The sequence below is a fragment of the Ixodes scapularis genome, unplaced genomic scaffold (genome assembly GCF_016920785.2).
Source record: "Ixodes scapularis isolate PalLabHiFi unplaced genomic scaffold, ASM1692078v2 PGA_scaffold5__190_contigs__length_132052651, whole genome shotgun sequence".
NCBI classification, from domain to species: domain Eukaryota; kingdom Metazoa; phylum Arthropoda; class Arachnida; order Ixodida; family Ixodidae; genus Ixodes; species Ixodes scapularis.
Window position 1 is genome coordinate 128,950,012 of NW_024609880.1, and position 18,332 is coordinate 128,968,343.

An 18,332-nucleotide genomic window follows, 5' to 3' on the forward strand; every position below is an offset into this window, starting at 1 on the left:
CAGATGTGATGGTGGCGGCTCGAACGTATTTCAATTTTGATATTTTCACTCGTTTGCTTCATTTCATCTACGGATTATCGAAGACAATATTTCATTGAAGTACGCAAACGCAACGTTACTGAAACGACACGTTGCGATCATAGAAAGGGAGCAGGAACGCGTTTTATCCGCACCAGTGGAACTCGTAACGGGACCTCGTTCCAAGATTGAAAAGGAACAAGCTTTCGTTCCTGTCTTAGAGGAACGTGTAGAACAGTGGCTTCCTGCTTTCTTCGCCGATTGTCCGCCGTAACAGTCACGGCTTGAGGCCTCGTCGTACTCTCGGCGCCACGGAACCCGGATGCCCGTTCTGAGCGTTTCGGTTTCTCGCGCTCAGTTGGTGGAACGGTAGTAAGCTGCATCTTCTTGGCTCACCGCCGTCCCTCCTTGTCTGTCTTCCGAGCGTGCTGCTGCAGTATGCTCTCGGGCACTTTCTGGCAGTCAACTTCTTCGCGTCGCAGTTCATTTTCCTTCTTCCCGTTCATCAGAACCCCGCTTTCCTTTTTTTTTTTTTACGCGCGTTACAGGTTGGACGTCAGACAAAATCAAACTTCCGCAATAACGCTCATCGCGACGGGACACCACGAGTATCAAAAAATAGCATCTCACGCACCCATGCATGACAAGAACACTTTTTGTGACCGATGAAGACACACATGTGCCACAGACAAGAGCGTCTCTGAACATGGGATGAGATGAAGCACACGGGGAAAGTTGTACCGAACCAAGTCCCTCCAGTCGACGAGCAAGCAAAGGAGCATAAAAAGAAGACGAGGCGATTGCAAAAACCCATTTGTTGGCAGGCCGTGGTCTCCGCAAGACTTCAGACAGTGGCTACCCGCTTCCTCCTCGGCTCGTCGTCCTGGAAGGTCCATAGAACTTGGAAGCGCGTGCCTCTTGGAATCAGTCATACGCCTATTTTTCGCCACGTCGTCGATGGTTCCAGGCGTCGAAAGAGAGGTCAGGTGATGAAAGGGAGGCGAGTGATTGGCCGGGCGGGCCCGCTGCCATTTCACTGTCAGCTCAGGGTGAACGGTGTATATGTATATCTGCGCCGTTGTCGGAAGCCCATCGACGCCAACGAGGAAGGAACTTTGCGACCTTGCCTGCCGCACGCTAAGCCGGGCTCTTCCGGCTTTTGTCGGGCTTGACGAACATTCCATAAATATCGCGAAGGCCCGCAGAAAATAGACGCCGGCTTTGAGAAACCCGCACCGAGTCGGCGAACTCGGAGTGGCGAGGAGGCCTCTCCTGACAAATACACACTTCCCCCCCCCCCCCCCCCCCCCCAAAAAATAAAGATTTGCTTTTACATAAAGATACTATGAAAGAAAGGACAGTCTTGAACAGTGTAAGCGTTCAACACTCAATGTGGCTGCGATTCTAGATTGTGCGCTGTCGGATGTCTTTGCGTATAATACTGCACCGTAGCGCAGTTGAAACACCAACCATAGACTTGAGTTATACCGACCCCTCAAACGCCCACACACACGCACACACACACACACACACACATATATATATATATATATATATATATATATATATATATATATATATATATATATATATATATATATATATATATATATATATATATATATATATAGTTATAGTTATGAAGAAAACCTGCGGGTTCGTTTTTCCGATGAGCACGGGGATTGCCAGTCACCGCAAGCGACAGCATGATTCCAGCTGTTTACAGGACAGCGATAGCGTTTTCGTGCGAAGATACCATCTGTGAAGATTGCATTTGTATGCAGAATCGTGTTGTCGATCTGGTTATTCGCTATGCTATTTATGCGCAACGCAATGATTGGCTGTTTTGGGGGAAAGTAGACGCGAGGGCTTTGTTCATAAATAGTGCAGCTATTACTCGATTAAATACGGTATATAATAATAACGTGAGCTCACGTTGAAACTTTGAATCAGTTTTAACGAGAAATATATGCTCGCGGCAGGTGGCGTTTTAAAAAAGCGCTCGTGTTAAAAATGCGCTCTCAGGTTTTTTATTGCGCGTTCCCGATGCGTTTGCAGCAAAAACCAACTTGAGGGTGCCGAGTATGATGTTTTCTCTTCTATCATCTGTTAGTCCACTAAACTCCTCCCCTAACTAACGACGACCGTTTGGCCTCTGGGTGTGACTCCCACGTTAGTATTTCCTCTTTTGCAAGGCTTCTCTCTCTCTCTCTCTCTCTCTCTCTCTCTCTCTCAGATATGGCCTTGAGCGTTAATTATATGCTGTACCACTCAGATATGGCTTTGGGCCTTATATGCTTTTTCCTCGGCCCTGCGATCCAGCTGTGAACAACACAGGCTGTCTAGTCGCCGTTCAGCGTACGAAGCTCAAGGTGATGTGAAGGGCAGGCGCTCGTTGCACGATGTACGTGCCCGGCCTCAACTAACCCAAGGTAAAAAACAAAACAAAAATTACTTGTGAGTCACTTAAAAAACAGATGCTGCAAGGGAATCAAGAGTAATGGTGGCGGCTCCTACACCTGCTCAAGTTGCACAATGTGTGGACGCCTTTTTTGTACTGTGACACGTGACATGTACTGTACTGTGACATGTGCTGTGACAGGCGCGCTGAATGTCCATAACTTCGGGAGCGAGGGGGAGGGGCTGTAATATGCATGTGCATATTATAGGGTCGGCTGGATTTCGGGGAAGGGGCAGGAGGACTGAAGAGCTCCATGGCGCCCCTTTATAGCTCTGGGACTGCACTGCGGTGCAGCACACAGACTCTGGGACTTCTAAAGGTCTCACTCACCCTGTTGGGGTTTTTCACGGCACCGCATGCTCAGAATTTTCGGGGCAAATATCTCGATCCGCAGCAATGCACGACCATGCACGTTCAACGTGCATTCCACGCTCTAAACGAGTCTATGAGTTCACTTTCCCGCGGAACACAGAGAGAGCCAATCACGGCGAACAATGGAAAGATCCTCAGCGAATGACGAAGCTCAGAAAGCGATTAGATCTGAAAAGTGCCATGTGCGCCGGGACAGTGAGCAAGTGAAATGTCATGCTCATTGTTCTTGCGCACTACGCATTTTTTATGTTCTAATAATATTATTAGCTTTGTCATTGGCGGGGATACTTCTATTGTTCGCCGTAATTAATTGTCTCTGTCTTCTGCAAAAAAAAAACAAAAAAAAACTAATTTTTGTTTTATGGGTTGGGATCTTTTCGAAATTCAGTCTGGTCACTTCACTCACTATCATCATCGGAGTGTTGGACATTTATGAAAGCATGCTATACCGCATTATGGCTAGTCAGCATACATTCGTAGTACCTTGTTCTGTAGCACTAAAAGCCAGTATGGAAGAAAATGGTCCCGGAACAACAGAGGCCAGATTCACGCAGAACTGCTTAGGTTACGACAACTTAGCTGAGAAGTTTGTATGTTAAGAACATCGTAAGAAGAGGAGGAATCGGTATTCACGATCGCGTTCTTCTTATGGGAGAGGAGGAAAGCGACGCTCTCGTACAGAAAAACTCGAACTTCCGGTGTCCCGCAAGCACTTAATCCCACGAGAGCGGACTGTTGCTGCGGCGACGGCGTCTTCGGAGAGCTCGACAAGGTTCGGAGCACGTGGATTTTGAATAGCAAACACAGGCGGCCTTTCCGCCAACGTTGGGGTTCGCGTCCATGCAGAATGCCGAGGCCGGTATAACCGCCTTCGTCGACTGCTACGAACTCGATCGCTACGAAGTCAACACAACTGTTATCTTTGCTAAAAGAAGACGGCCCGCGCCGGTCGTTTGCAAAGTGGCTTAGATAAAACAAATCGCCTGGGTGTTCTTCGCAACCGCAGAAGCGAGCCAACGTTAAAAAAACGGAAAAAAAAAAAAAAGTTTGAATTACGAGAGTGTCAGCACGAGCCTCGTAAATACCTGTTCACACTCGGAGTGGACGCGCGCGTTTGATGGAAGTGCTGAAATCGCGCTGTTGGACTGCGTCTTGGTAAGCGCTTCGGGTCGGATCTTTAACGATTGCAACTCGATGCTGACGTGACAGTCGGCAAAGAAAGGTTGGACCGACATCGCGTAGCTCCCACTCACTGTTCTAGCTCGACAGCAGAGAGTTTTAGGAAACCGTTTTCGCACAGCCGAAACGATACGACGGGCCTCCGGTCCGAAGTGCGCGTATGCGAGCCTCCTGATGTAGCGCATGCGCAGTTCGAAACCGGAGATCCCATTGTACAGTATCGGCTGTGCAAAGACGGTTCCTTAAAACTCCCTAGTGTTGACGTACCGCCGTGTCGGAATAAAAAATGGCATACGAATAACAAAATGTCCATACCATATGTTGCGAAGGCAATCCATACGGCGTTTCTTTAAACTCTATATCAGACTTGTACGTAATCCATTACAACTAACGAAATTACTTGTAATTTCAAATAGGTGCTGCCACCCGTCCAGGTGGCAGCACCTATTTGGAAAAATGTGGATTGAAAAGGTTGTTCAGCGCAGGCGGACGACATCTTCACATAGAAACGAGGCAAAATATCCGATGAGACATCGGAGAGCCAGATGTTTCAACAAAAGTGCGCGTTGCGGCAACAATAAACGCTTCCATAGCACTTGTGTTTTTCGTCCTATTTTAGGGCAGTAAGGCTGAAAGTAACGCCGCAAAAGTAACGGTCACTTACTTTTATGGAAGTGTAACTGTAATTGGTCACAATTAAGTTACAGGTATTTGTAAATGTAATTTATATTTTTGTAACCTGTACAAATCTGATCTATATCCAACGAGATAGAGGAGCTTAGGGCGATAAACTGATATCCCGTTCACCAGGCAAAAGTGACCCCCCCTTGGCTGCCGCCATGTTGTACAATTTTGACCACTAGACACGCGACTGTACCAAATCCTGCGGCTTTTACGCAAAACTGAGCCGAGATTTGTATTGCGATCGCTAGAAAAAACATGATAAACTATATCTTTTTTAATACTGTTAGCCCCAGAGATGAGTGCTATAGCTCCGATAAAAACCCAAAATACAGCACCGCGGCTGACGGCACCTAGGGGAGGCATTGCGAAGCTGCCCGGGTTTTTGTCGTAAAAGCACATTTTGAACTTAAAACAAACGAAATACAACTTGTCTCGTCGGTACTGTTCCTAAAGATCAGTAAGCAATTATTTTCGCGCGGTACTTCGTTTAAAAAAATCTAGACTCAAAACTATAAGGTCACGTGTTAGTGGTCAGAAATGTGCAACATGGCGGCGGCCTATTGGGTCACTTTCAGCTGCCAGTTTGTCGCTCTAAGGCCCTCTCCCTCGTTGTCTGTATCACACAAAATAAGCAGATAGAATCGATGAGAGTCCCTTTTCGACGACAGCGTTCGTCATTGCTGCCTCGTAAAACAAGGGGAAGAAATTGACCTGTTATTCTCAAATTTAGGTCAGTGATCTAACTATTCATATGGCAAGGGTCCCGTATGACAAGGGTCGCGCGGGCATATTCCATTCAACAAGCCAGCCGGTCGTGGGCAGACGGTCTTGACCAGGGACCATCGGAGCAACGCTGCGTCGGAGCAGGTCGGAGTGCCTTGCTGGGCCTACATTCTACCAAGCTCGCTGAGATAGCCCTGGGCCGTCGCTTGGTCGGTGGGATCGTTGCCGTTGTACTTGTTCCCGGACGTTTGTGGATCCATCGTTCACGTCTGTCGTGGTCGGTCTCAAGTGCTTTTTCTTTTGCTGCTTGAAGTCGGGATGCGCGAGAAGAGCACGCAGAAAAATAATGTCCGTTGGTAACGTAGCGACCAAGTAACTGAGCAACGTTGTCGGCCATGTTGATTAGATCGTAAAAAGGTGCGTAAGACAACTCCGGAGGTGTCGTAGGATTCCGTCATAACCTGCGCAAAACTTACGAAAATTTCATTTCGTGAATACGAATTTGTTCTTACGTTTCGTCGTACGCACATTTTTGGCATAAGACCGTTTCTTGAATCTAGCCTCTAATTCGAAGTGCAAGGTAGAAAAAAAAATGAAAAAAAGAAGAAACCTTACGATTGCAGTGAAAATAAAGTACAGCAGGGTGAATTTATTGAATGAAAATATAACACCCCCAAATAAATAAAAAAAAAAACATATTGTTTTTTTGCTTATTAACGAATCGACTCTGAGCCTTTTTGGGCGAAACCCTTAATTGGCATATTGGACCATCATGGCGTTTATAAAAAAATGCAAAAAAGGTATAATAGAAAATAAGCAAAATTTACTTAGATATTGTCTTCAGATTGTCAAAATAAACATGGAACTGGCCCCAAAATCACTTGTCTACACGGGATCGAAGTATAGAAAATGTAGATTTTTTGTTTCTATGCTCCTTTTCAAAGTGAACCAATCATTCCATACTTTTACTAAACAAATGCACCACCTTAAACCGTGTATCTATTTACACCGAAATTCGTTTAAAAAGTCGATTTGGCGCTAAATTTAAGTCTGGCCGCCTTGCGGTTCTCCCTGTATATTTCGAGCTTCATTTTTATTCCATAGATGTTTTTCTAATGGATAAACACTTGGAGACGTGCTAATCTGGAACAAGGGAGTGAGGTTTTTCAAATGTTATTTTAATAAGTGCTGCGGTGAAAGTGCAGAGTATTTTTATTTTATTTATTCATTTAAACTATTGTTTAGGTAAAAGTTTTTACTCAACTCTAGGTTTCGAATATCTTCTGATAAAAGTCACCTCTCATCTCCGTTCTTATTTTTCGTTGAGAGTTGTCAACAGCTGGCACGTATTCCCTCTCTACTTTTCCCTCCTTAAACATGACAGACAATAAAAACACACACACACACACACACGCACGCACGCACGCACGCACGCACACGCGCGCACACACACACACACACACACACGCACACACACACGCACACACGCACACACACGCACACACACACACACGCGCACACACACACACACACACACACACACACACACACACACACACACACACACAGGCAGGAATGCAATGTTCGAACGCATGAGGACGCATATAATTGACGAGGATTTCAATACACCGATTTCACCGAGCGTTTTGCGCATGCGTGAAGTCGCCACAACTTAGTTAACGGGAGGCAGGCGGCAGTGCTGCAGCCGTGCTCGGCACGCGCAGAGCTCCAGCGAGGTTGTAGCACGTGCAAAAAGGCTAAACTTCCCTCGATGCATTGCGGCAGCGGTGGCGGACCCAAACTGGCTGTTGAAATCGGTCTATCGTTAAAATCTATTGAGGGGGACAGCGAGATCTGTCGCCAGGTGCGGGGAGGAGCGACTGTATACGCCGCCGCGTCGCCGAAAATAAATTACGGGAAAAAAAAAAAATATAAGGAGAAATCAAGGAATCTCTTTCTCTCTCACTTCTGAAAATGAATGCCGCGCCGCTGGCACTGCTCTGGGAGGGTATTCAGCACACATATTCCGAACCGTACAAACACAAACAAACACACGCGCATGTTTTTGGCATTTAAGTCTCTCCCCCAACTACCCGAACAAACTTCTAAAAGCATTGCATGCTGCTGCTAAAAAAAATAAAAAAAAAATAATAACGGGTGGCTTGGGCCGCCTTGACCCGCCCTGCAGACTTGAATGCCAGGCCCTTCCTCGGCCCGAGCCCGAATTCATGAATGTGGCCGTGAAGCCAAGGCCTCCGGGCTGGCCCGTACACGTGCAGAACTCTACCGACAACGTAGAAAAAATGCCGAGAAATTGCCTCCTTCCTAAGAAAGAGCGGGGTGTGTTACTATGGACTATGTCCACACTACATGTTCGCGTCGCGAACCGGCATACACCTTAGAAGTAAAAAGCGGGGACTTAAGGATGCGTGTGGTTCATGGAGTCGGGCAATCCCGCGACAAAGATGCCGCCTCTTAATTAGTATCGCTATCTCGTTCTCTACCTCCCTCTCCGTACCTCTCTCTTTCTATTTCGCCCTCTCTTTATTTTCGCTCTTTCTCTCGATCATTCTTTCAAATTCTTCAAAGCACTACACTCTGTTTTGCTCCGATGCCGTTCGCTCACTCCCACTTTTTTTCCAAGCGTGATTGCTGCTGCGGAAATCCGAGAGTTTAGTTACACACCTAAAGCTGCCTGAAGCAAGTCAAATACGATGCTTACCTTCTTAGAAAAGAGTCGAGATTTGGATTCAACAGACTTTCCATCAACACCGGTATGTGCTACTCCCAGCATTCGCGAAACGGCGATTCAGCAGACGCTATCGTTTTCTGCAAAATCATCCGATCAATCCGTCAGTGCCCGAGCCTTTTCTAATCCCACTCATCCGATTTGTGGCGGGCGGCGCTAGAGCCAAGTTTGGACACTTTCAGTAATCGAGTTGCAAACACCGTGCCCGCGTCTTGTGTAAAAAGCCGCTGCCTCGTATGATAAAAATGCTTTTTGGTTCCCGGCTATGGACGCTCAGTTGCTTGTTTGCCATCGCTGGTGGGCCGTGCAGTTTCACCGTCGGCCACAGCCCGGCACGACATGGTGTCAAAAGCAGTCCACTAGGCCTATGTTCCTTTGGTCCTTATATGACAGCGCGCTAGGCCTACGTCCCTCCGTCTTCATGGCAAACTCGCATGAAGCTCCAACATGGGTGGGCGTCTCCCTACGTCAGCCCTCTGGTTTCAACTTCGACAACACCGGTTCTTGGCCTACGTGGCTTACGCAATTCGACTACTGCGCTTATGCCTCCGGATCGACAAACTTCACGCGGTGAAAGCGACTCAGGTTCCTGCAGCTGCTGCGGTCGAGCCCCCCACGCACGCTCCGACTGTCCTGCTCGACAGTCTCTGTGCAACTACTGCAAGAAGAAGGACCACTTCGCTGAGGTCTGTCGCGCTCGCAAACGAAAGTAGAGCAAGGTGGCGGCCTTACAGCTCCACGCAATTCTCGAGACTGAAAAGGCCAAGGCCAAGTACGTCGTGCTTGCCTCATCATCTGGACAAAGTCGGCGACCTGCTGACGGGACCGGGAAACCAGTCGCTAAAAGTCATTGGGTTCTTCATGGCTGCCCTCCTGTGGCGAGTCAGGACCTGTCATCAGCGTCTGTGAGTGATTACGTCCCTCTCCGGTGCCCTGCTGGGGTTTCCAGCCATCCAGGCTCTGGGTCTGGTAAAGTTCTTGGACGAAATGAAAGTACCGGCGCTGCAGGGACTTTTCAGAGGTCTCGGCGATCTCAAGGAGCAATACAAGATCTGGCTACGCCCAGATGCGGTTCCGTTTTCACTTAGTGTCCCACGCTTCAAACCGATACACTTGCGCAAGGTAGTGCGAACTGAACTGGCCAAACTGGAGCAAGACGGAGTCATTCGGCAATAAAGCCCCGGGAGGACAGGTGGTTGGTTCTGACAGCTCGCATTGGGTCGCAGAAACCGTAGCTTTTGTCGTCTGCGAAGTTACACGGAACGGAGTCTACGGTAAACAAGTTGGTTTTCATAAAGACCTACGTTTTGCCAATTTCGATATTTCAAAAGATTCACGAAAAATTCGTCCAGTGAATAAGTCACCCCATGCGGTAATCACTACACCATCAAAATTTGTGCCGGCGGAACAATTCCGAGACTGGTCGATTCCCGAGTTGCACGTTGCATCACCCCAATCTCAACGCAGCACGTCAAAGTTCGTTTAATGGCAAGCTATATAGCTCGGAAATAAATAAATAAAATAAAAAAAAGTTGCATAGCTTAACTAACACCCCCCCCCCCCCCTTTCTTTTTTTCTTTTTTTTTTTTCACCCGGACAAAAATCCAGGGTGCGCCAATGGTCTGTGAACTCGGGGTTCGACGCGAGCCTGGTGGTGTGCCAACCTGCCCCGCGGTAAACAGCCTCCGCGTTGGGCCTCTGCGACACCTGATCGTACGTTAAACCCGGGAGCAATTAGGAATCGGCGCGGAACCAGGACTCTATTATTTCCCTCGCTATTATTTGCCCCCGCTATTTGCGTCTCCCGCTGTTGTTCGGCCAACACCGGGGGCCCGCGCGGAATGTGTTTGACGGAGTCCCAAAAAACTTGTTTGTCTGTGCCCAGGGAGGTGTGTTCGTCGCCGCGGGTCTGGGAGCCACGCGCGGGAGATCTCCCGTGACGTCACCGGGAGCTCAAAATATTCGCGGGCGGTGGCCCGTACGCGAGAAAACACCTTTGTTCCCGGAGCTCTTCTTGATGAGACTTCCCACGTGACCATGGTTCGAGCTGCAGGGACGCCACAACACTGGAGCACCGTTCTGGATCTGCCCGAACCGCTGACTCATCCGCGCCGCTTGCTCGTTCGTTTTGGTCTCCCTGTCGCCACGTCCACCCGAAGAGACGAACCTTGCGTTCGAGTGCAGCCGACTACGTCGCAGTCACTCCGCGAATACATACAAAAAACAGTCTGCGGACTCCGACCGAGGCGAGTTTCTTCCTTCTTCGAGGACGTATTGGCCGTACAAAAACTGCTTGCAGACGTGTTCGAAGCAAACGTGCTTTGAAGAGGCGTGTCCACAGTGAACGCCCTGTCTCTTCCATCGTGGACGAGCATTGTGATTGCGGCTTTACGGAAGAAAAATCCCTCTAAGCGTCGCGATGTTTCCAGCGTCAGGAGTTGCTCCGCATATAGTTCCGCGGTCGATCACTGCAGTCGTCTCCATATCGAGCTCGGATGCAGAGCCGGCGACATTTATTTATACCTGGGCTGTCGGCATCAGCCGCGTGGCGATGTGTTTGTTGGCAGGCTGCCTCGATTAACTCCTCGACCGCACCGAGGAAACGGAAAAAATCGAGAAAGAGAAAAAGAAAAAAACACGAGGAAGCAGCAGATCGGGCGACGGCGTTGAAAACGCACAGCTGCAGTGTTTGCACTAACGGAACAGAAGGGGAAGGCGCCTAAATATATATGTTCCGGTTCTCCTCCACTCCCGGCAGCCTTGACCCGCTAGCTCAGAAACTGGGGATTTAGTCCGCTTTAATTGACCGGTTGATTTATTTTCACGAAGCACACTCCACCGAGCAATCGCCGTGTCTTTTCTTCACCAGCACTCGCGCGTGCCGACTCTGAAAAAGAAAAAAAAAAAAAAAAATGGAAGACAACGCATGATTCGTTGAGTCCCGAGCATATTCTTCTTTGTTTCTCTTTAAGAAAGGCGTGGCTTAATATGTTCCCTGCTTCATAATTCTTTGTTTGACGTAATCTCGTTGGCTGCTGGGCAAGAATGAACACGCCCCGCGTTCCTTAAGCTATCAGTATAGACGCTTTGCAGCAGCTGTGAATGGACGCCGCCATAACTGACCTTCAGTTTTTGTTTCCTCTAATTCCGTTTATTTCACTTCATCATTACCATAGCAGGCCAGGTTATTGCCACGTTAGATTCAACTGTGTCCTTTTCTAAAACATCGGCCTTTGTGGAGGATCGTCAACTACCGTTTCAGGTGCTCGGCATCTCGGTAAGACAAGAGAAGGTCAGCCATGGCGGCTGTAATTTGGCGCGTGTGTAAAGCCTCTATACTCTTGAATCATTCGCGATGGCGTCCTCGCAGAATTGAACCCGGCCTGAAGAGCAAGGTGCCCTGCGAATGGCACATTTCAGAGACCGCCATGCACAATATTTCGTTCCTTTCGAGAAGTAACTTCTACATTAAACAACCTCGTTTTAATTCTAACCTGAATATGCGTCTATTGCGACAACGGCAGATGAGCGACCCGAAAACAACTAAGCGGTATGACAGTGCAACGTGTTTTGCTGGACACGTCTGTCGAACTCCACAGCTGGAAATGTCCTTCACCCGGCGAACACAACAAAAATTCACAGGGTCTCTTATGAGTGACCCCTAAGACGACTTGAAGGCAAAGACCCAACCGCCGATGCATTAAAGACAGACACATGATTTACTCTCTGAGTCATCCCCTTTAATGTGCTGAATCATTCCTTTTAATGTGTTAAGTCATTCTTCTTAATGTGCTGACTCATTCTTCTTAATGTGGTGAGTCATCATCTTAATTCGCTTAGTCATCCACTGAGTGGTCACGTAAACGTTTTGGTACCTTTCGCGTCGCCGACGTGTTTTCCCTCAAGGACTTTGAAGATCGACTGGGCGATGAGACATATAAGGCTAGTTGGTTGAACCTTCAAGGATCGTGTACAGGCCGCATGTAAACCCGGGGGTTGCCAACACGGGAAGGCACAGAACCTGTTGTCAACTTCGATCATCAGAAGTAGAAAAAACAAGAGAGAGAGAGAGAGAGAGGGGGGAATCCCAGATTCACCTGCAGCTCTTGCTGAAGCACAACACTGCCGTTTCTTCAAGCGTGTCAGTACAACGACTCTTCAGCGTCGTCGGAGATCTATTATCAAGGAAGCGGGGAAACATAACTGATGAAAACTTGGAGAGGCAGCAGCTGTGCAACGACTACCGAAAAGAAAACAACAAACCATGACACAAAAGCAGTTGAGTATCTGGTCGTCTAAGTAACGAGAAAAGTAACTCGTTACATATTGGGTAATGTAACGCGTTCCTTTTTGAGAATCGGTAACGAGTAACAAATTTAGTTACTTCTTGAGTGGGTAACGGTATTTGGTTACTTTTTCGGGGGGTCACGTGTACACGTCTGGTTTTACTCCGCGCGTTTCGTGCTCTGACTCCCGACGGGTCCATCTCGTCGAAAAATCGTCTCCTCCTCTTTTCTTTTTTCCTCTTTGATATGCGCCGGCAGCAACCCATATAGCAATTATAATAAAAATGTAAAAAAAAATGAAAAGAATTGTGCGCAACTTTTTGATCAAGATTTGCATCTCTCCCAGTTTCGCGACCAATGTCTCTCGTTACGGCTAAAGTAACGAGATCATCGACGTCTCCGGAAAAGAAAATATCAAACCTGAAGCAGCCCTCTTATCTTTACTCCGTGACGTCGCGTGTTACGTGATAGCCATGTCGTCACCGGCAGATACGGCCGTCGTGTTCTCGCGTTCCTTATCGCCGTCCCCGAACTCGTGTTTCGGACGTTACGTCAAGGTCCTGGCGCCTGCTGTAGAACGGTCTTCTGCGCGTGCGCATAAACCCGTTTGCCCGCAGCGTTTCGAAAGTGCATGAATCTCTCAATAATCACCTCCTGCGCGCCGCCATCTTGTCTCCTGGACTGTTCTCTGCGAAACATCAGACGCCGCTCAAGAGTCCACAGCCAGGCATTTTTCGCTCTGGGTGACGTATACAAAGGTGTGCCGCCAACGTGTGTCCCGCCTAATTATCGCTCCAATGAGATTGCGGCATTACCGGAGCGAGAACATAATGAGCGTTTCTGAAGCTCTCTGGGGGTGTAGTCGCGACGCCGGCATGGCCGATACAGCTTGTTTACAGCATTTTCACGATTCCATGGCACCTGCCTTTGTCCACGGCACTACCGCAGAAGCGTATACCGGAGAGTTGTTCTCGTTTCTCGGTAAGAGTATGGATGACCCGTTGGATGCTCGCCAGTGGGGCTCGTCTCCGTGATTAGCAGGCGAAGGGCGCTGCGTAAGCAATCGCAGTGCGCGCTGCAGGACGCGCACGCATTCAGGCACGCACACAAGTTATACTCCCACTCCAGTTAATCTCTTGCCTCTTTACGTGCTTTCAAAACGAAACATCCGGCCCACGTCGCTCTCAAGTAGCAACAACAGCTCTTTCTTTCTTTTTCTTGATTTCCTGTGGTCAGCGAGTTCCCAGCTGCCCGGACTCGAGCAATACCACTTAGAAGACAAGGCCTGAGCATGACGTCATCGCTGGTGGATCCCCGCTCCAAGCGGCACACACGCTGAAGCTCAGTCGCCGCCGAGCAGCAGACGCGTCCGTCTTGGCATCGCCGGATGCTAGCGTCGCGCTCGTTGGGAGACGCTAACGGCGATGCTGACAGCTATAGACCTTTTCTGCAAGTGCGCCGCCATCTTGAATTGACGTCACTTCCAGTATGGGCGAAAACATTGTTTTGCCTTTGCCACGCCAATAGAAGGCATTTAGGATATAAGCGCAATCGTCACACTTTCTCGTTTTGCCTCCCCTTTATTTTTTACTATTTGCCGGTTGAAACGTTGGATTGTTTTTTCGTCCGCCATACCGGATACGCCTGTTAGGTGGCTGGGGACGAGAGTACACAGAAAAGGTCTATAGACGGCGCTGCGTGGATTCACTATGCGGAAAGCAAGTCGTCTGCTTTTTGCGCAGGAGTTCCGGTGACGTCAGAAAGACGCTGAGCTCTGATTGGCTCTGATCGAAAGATAGCGGGTAGACCTCGAAGCAAGCTGCCTCGAGGTCTACCCACTATTCTTTAATCAGAACCAATCAAAGCTCGGCGACGTCACCACAATCCCTGCAATTGAGACGAACTTTGAGGACCTTTGAGGGGGAAAGGCGTGCAGGCCTCGTCTTCTGGGCGCTGTTGACTCGAGAAAGCCGTGCGGCGCCATTCGCCGGGGCTGTTGGCCCTCCGATGTTTTGGCAACTGAGTTACCGGAAGGCAGGGAGGGCCGCCGCCGGCCGGGAGGCCTCGTAAATTAACCCGGTCAAAACAAAGCCCCGCTTCGACTGTGCAGACTTCCAGACGGTGCCCGCACGCGCTCCCAAGTGATACTTGCGCCGTACATCTGGCCACTCCTTCGGAGCAAGAAAACACGAGGAACGTAAATGAAAAGCTCCTTTCAGCGCCTCTTGCCCACACAACAAGAACCGTTCTTTTGCTATGACAGCCGCCAGAAACTGGTAAAAACAAAACAAATTGCAGCTGTATGGACTTTTGTTTGAGTAAACACGTTGATCGCTTCAACCCCTCCTCAGCTGCCCTTTCCATGTTGTGAGGCCTCATGGCAACAGCCGCCGGCGGCAGTACCATATTCATATACTTGAGGGATCAAAGTTAAGGTATCATCTGCATTAAAAAAGATTGTTTGACAAATGTCTTGCACGTCAAATATGTGCGAGAATTTTGTACGCAGAGTGAAGGAAATTCGCAAAATTGGGCGGACGAGACTTCGGCCGCCAAATTTAGCGGTGTCGGTGTCAGTCGACAGTTTTATTTCTATTGTTTTTTCTTTCCTGCATAGCGAGCCCTATAATGTATTTTACGTTGAAATGCGTAGGCATGGCTGCCAAAAGTGGCCTTCGAAGTTTAAGTAAGTTTTAAGTACACAATAAATGATGATAATGACTAGGGATGCTTAGGCTTATAAATTTCTTCAATCTAATTATCTTCCGTCTCAAGATTAACGTTTGTAACAATTAAGTTTAAAAAAAAATCAATGTGATCGCGGTCACGTAGCCATTGCGTCCCACATGACCGCTGTTGCAAAAAGTGTCTGACAGCTCCCGAAATAGCAGAACGAGTTTTGGGAGAACTTTGCCTTGCGACACCCGTTTTCCCAATTCACTGCGCAAAGGAAAAAAAAAAAAAAAAAAAAAAAAAAAGATGCAAACGAGCAGAGTTGTTTAGCGTCCAGCCGATTGTGTGTCAACCCCCCCCCCCCCCCCCCCCCCGGTGCGCTGTCCTACCTACCGTGACGTCACGTAGCAAGCGCGCAGCCTTCTCTGTCCACAAAAGAGTGGCAAAGAAAAAGAAACCTTTTCTTTTTCTTTTCTTTTCTGTTCTTTTAATGAAGCAAAAGAAAAGAAACGAAAGAGTGAAAAAAAAAAAAGGGGGGGGAGGGGCGGCAAGCAGTGATTTTATTACTAAACGATATTTCTGTTGTCGGAATTGAGAAGAAAACAAAATAAAGTGAAAATTCTGAAGTGTCTTTAAGGGGGGGGGGGGGGGGGGGGGGGGGAGGGAGGGAGGGAGTGTTGAGATACGGGAAAAAGGGGTAAATGTCCATGCGTACTATTAAAAAAACGGCGGAGCCAGGATGTGTCGTCATTCCGAATGAAATTTCGGGCTCTTTCAACACCGTGTACTCGCGCGCTTTTTCAGGGAAAGTGAGCGAATTGGAAACGGCAAGATTCGGGGAATCAAGGCCGCGGGATTAGGGACGGCATCTCATCAACCTCGCTAGGTTTTTTTTTTTTTTTTTTTTTTTTTTTGTTTGTTTTGCGAGCGTATGTGGGCGAATGAAAAACTTTATTATTATCTTTTCTTTTTTTCGGACGACTTGAGCTGAGCTTCACTCGAAAACTAGATTTAAGCGGAGCACGAAGAGGTACGATGAGTCAGTCACGTCAGACCGTCGACCTCCTGGAGGTTAACAGCCGTGTAAAAAGAGCGTGACAGTTGTGCGTAGTCGTGTTGGAAATCTGCCGCGGGTCAACCGTAGACTCAGCGTCCTTTGTTTGGCGAAGCGTGATTTCCCAATCGTATTACGAAACCAGACAGGGAGTTGAAACAGCTGAAATGCGGGAGCCAAGTGCTCCTGTTGGTTCAGACGGGACTGGGCGAGGAACTTGATTAAGTTTACCTCATATTTCGAAACTCTCTGCTATATCGGTGCGCTGTCTTTTAAAAAACCTGACGCTGTTTCTTCTTTTTTTTTTTGTTTTGTTATATATCTTGTTGTTCACTGTAGCAGTTATAAGGGTCAACGAAGATGTGCACGTAAGTATACAACAATACAACGCATGAGAATCGCGTAGCAATGAGAAAATAAATGCCAGTGTGTTCCCTTTAGTCGTTAGAGGGGGGACCCACGTGTTTCCTCCGTTACTTAGACAAGAAATGCCCGTCTAAGAGACTCGTAGTATTGAAAGAAAATACGCGTAGCTCGGTACAGTGACCACCTTGAAAGCAAAAGGGGGGATGTTCGGGATTTAAAACCTGTTCAGAAAGCCCATACCATTGTTTCTCGGATCTAACAAATTTACAGCCGCTATTATTTATGCGCAGTGACTGAAAGGGTGTCCGCGAATCGTCCAATCTGGCCGGATCGAGAGCGCGTCTCGCAAAAGCATGGAAGACAGTCTTCTGCATACATCCCCTTAATTTGTATCCGAAAGAAGAAAACCTTTCGCTGCTCTTTTTCTGCTTTTTTACTTTTTTTTTTTTGCTTTAGTTTGTTTGGGAGAGTGTTTTATGCATCATTACGCTCGATTGGTCGTACACCACTCGTGCATTATATAGTATATTCCCTCTCTCCTCAAGTACAAAAATACAAGCGCAAGAACAAAATTACATAAATACTACCGCCTCGCAAAAAAAAAAAAAAAAAAAAAAAAAAAAAACCGTTTTAGACGTTAACGGCTTATATTTTCTTTTCCCTCTCGAGACCAAATTTTGTAAGAACGTGGGAAACCTCTGCCCGCATGGATAGTATATCAGCTAGGTATGTTTTAGGAAATCAGTAAAAAGTAGAGAGTTGAGTGCGATGAGCTCAAGACAAACGTTTTAATGGAGTACACTGCAATACTGCAGAGCAAGGCTTCTTTCAAGTTTTTCCACCGTGTATTTCACTCCCAGACTGGCGTCCCACGTGAAACTACCTGTTTTCCCCCGCATTACCTATCCGCGCGTGTAGATCATATTTATAAAGTGCGTGGATTTAGGTGTAAGACTGCCGCTTTGAGGAGTTCATTTTTTTTTTTTTTTTTTCAAAACCAGTTTGTTAGTGGAACAGATTCCCTTCTGCTTTTTTCTCGGTTTCGTCAAACGATGTCTTTTATACTCCTTTGGAAACGAAAGGTTCATTGACTGATATGATCGTGTAAAAAATAAATTCCACGCAGAAGAAGTCTAACCCGGTAGATTATAATTATACGAATGCATAGGAACTGCAGAATTGTTGTATTCCGAGGGGTAGGGTTTCGTGTATCGTTTTGATTTGTTTTGTATGTCACGAATGAGAGGAATCCTTTTAATCTCGGGAAATGTGTTGGGGATGCTTCGAATGGTGTACACTATTTAAAAAGAAAATGCTTCAAAAGTCTCGAAATATACATATATATATATATATATATATATATATATATATATATATATAAAATGTTGTCGCGATAAGTGATGTTTTTAGAGCGCAGCTCTTAGGCGCCCGTTTCCAGCTTGAGCGGCGTCGGCGTCGGCATAACCGTAAGGTCACGTGACCTCCTATGTCACGTGACCCCCAGCTGTAAGGGGGAGGCGGAGGAGGAGGCGGAGGAGGAGGTTGAAGGATGAGGAGGAGGTGAAGGAGAAAGAGGGGGGGGTGAGGGTGAGGGGAGGAGGAGTAGCAGGCAGGATCACGAGGGAGGAGGAGGGAGGAGGGGTATACCCTCCCCTCAGTACCCTTCCCTCTCCTCCTCAAGAGTTGCGCTCCCATTCGGCGTTACAGGAAGTTGTAAACGGCTTTCAATTTTTTTTTTTTTTTTTTTTTTTTTTTTTATCGTGGCTA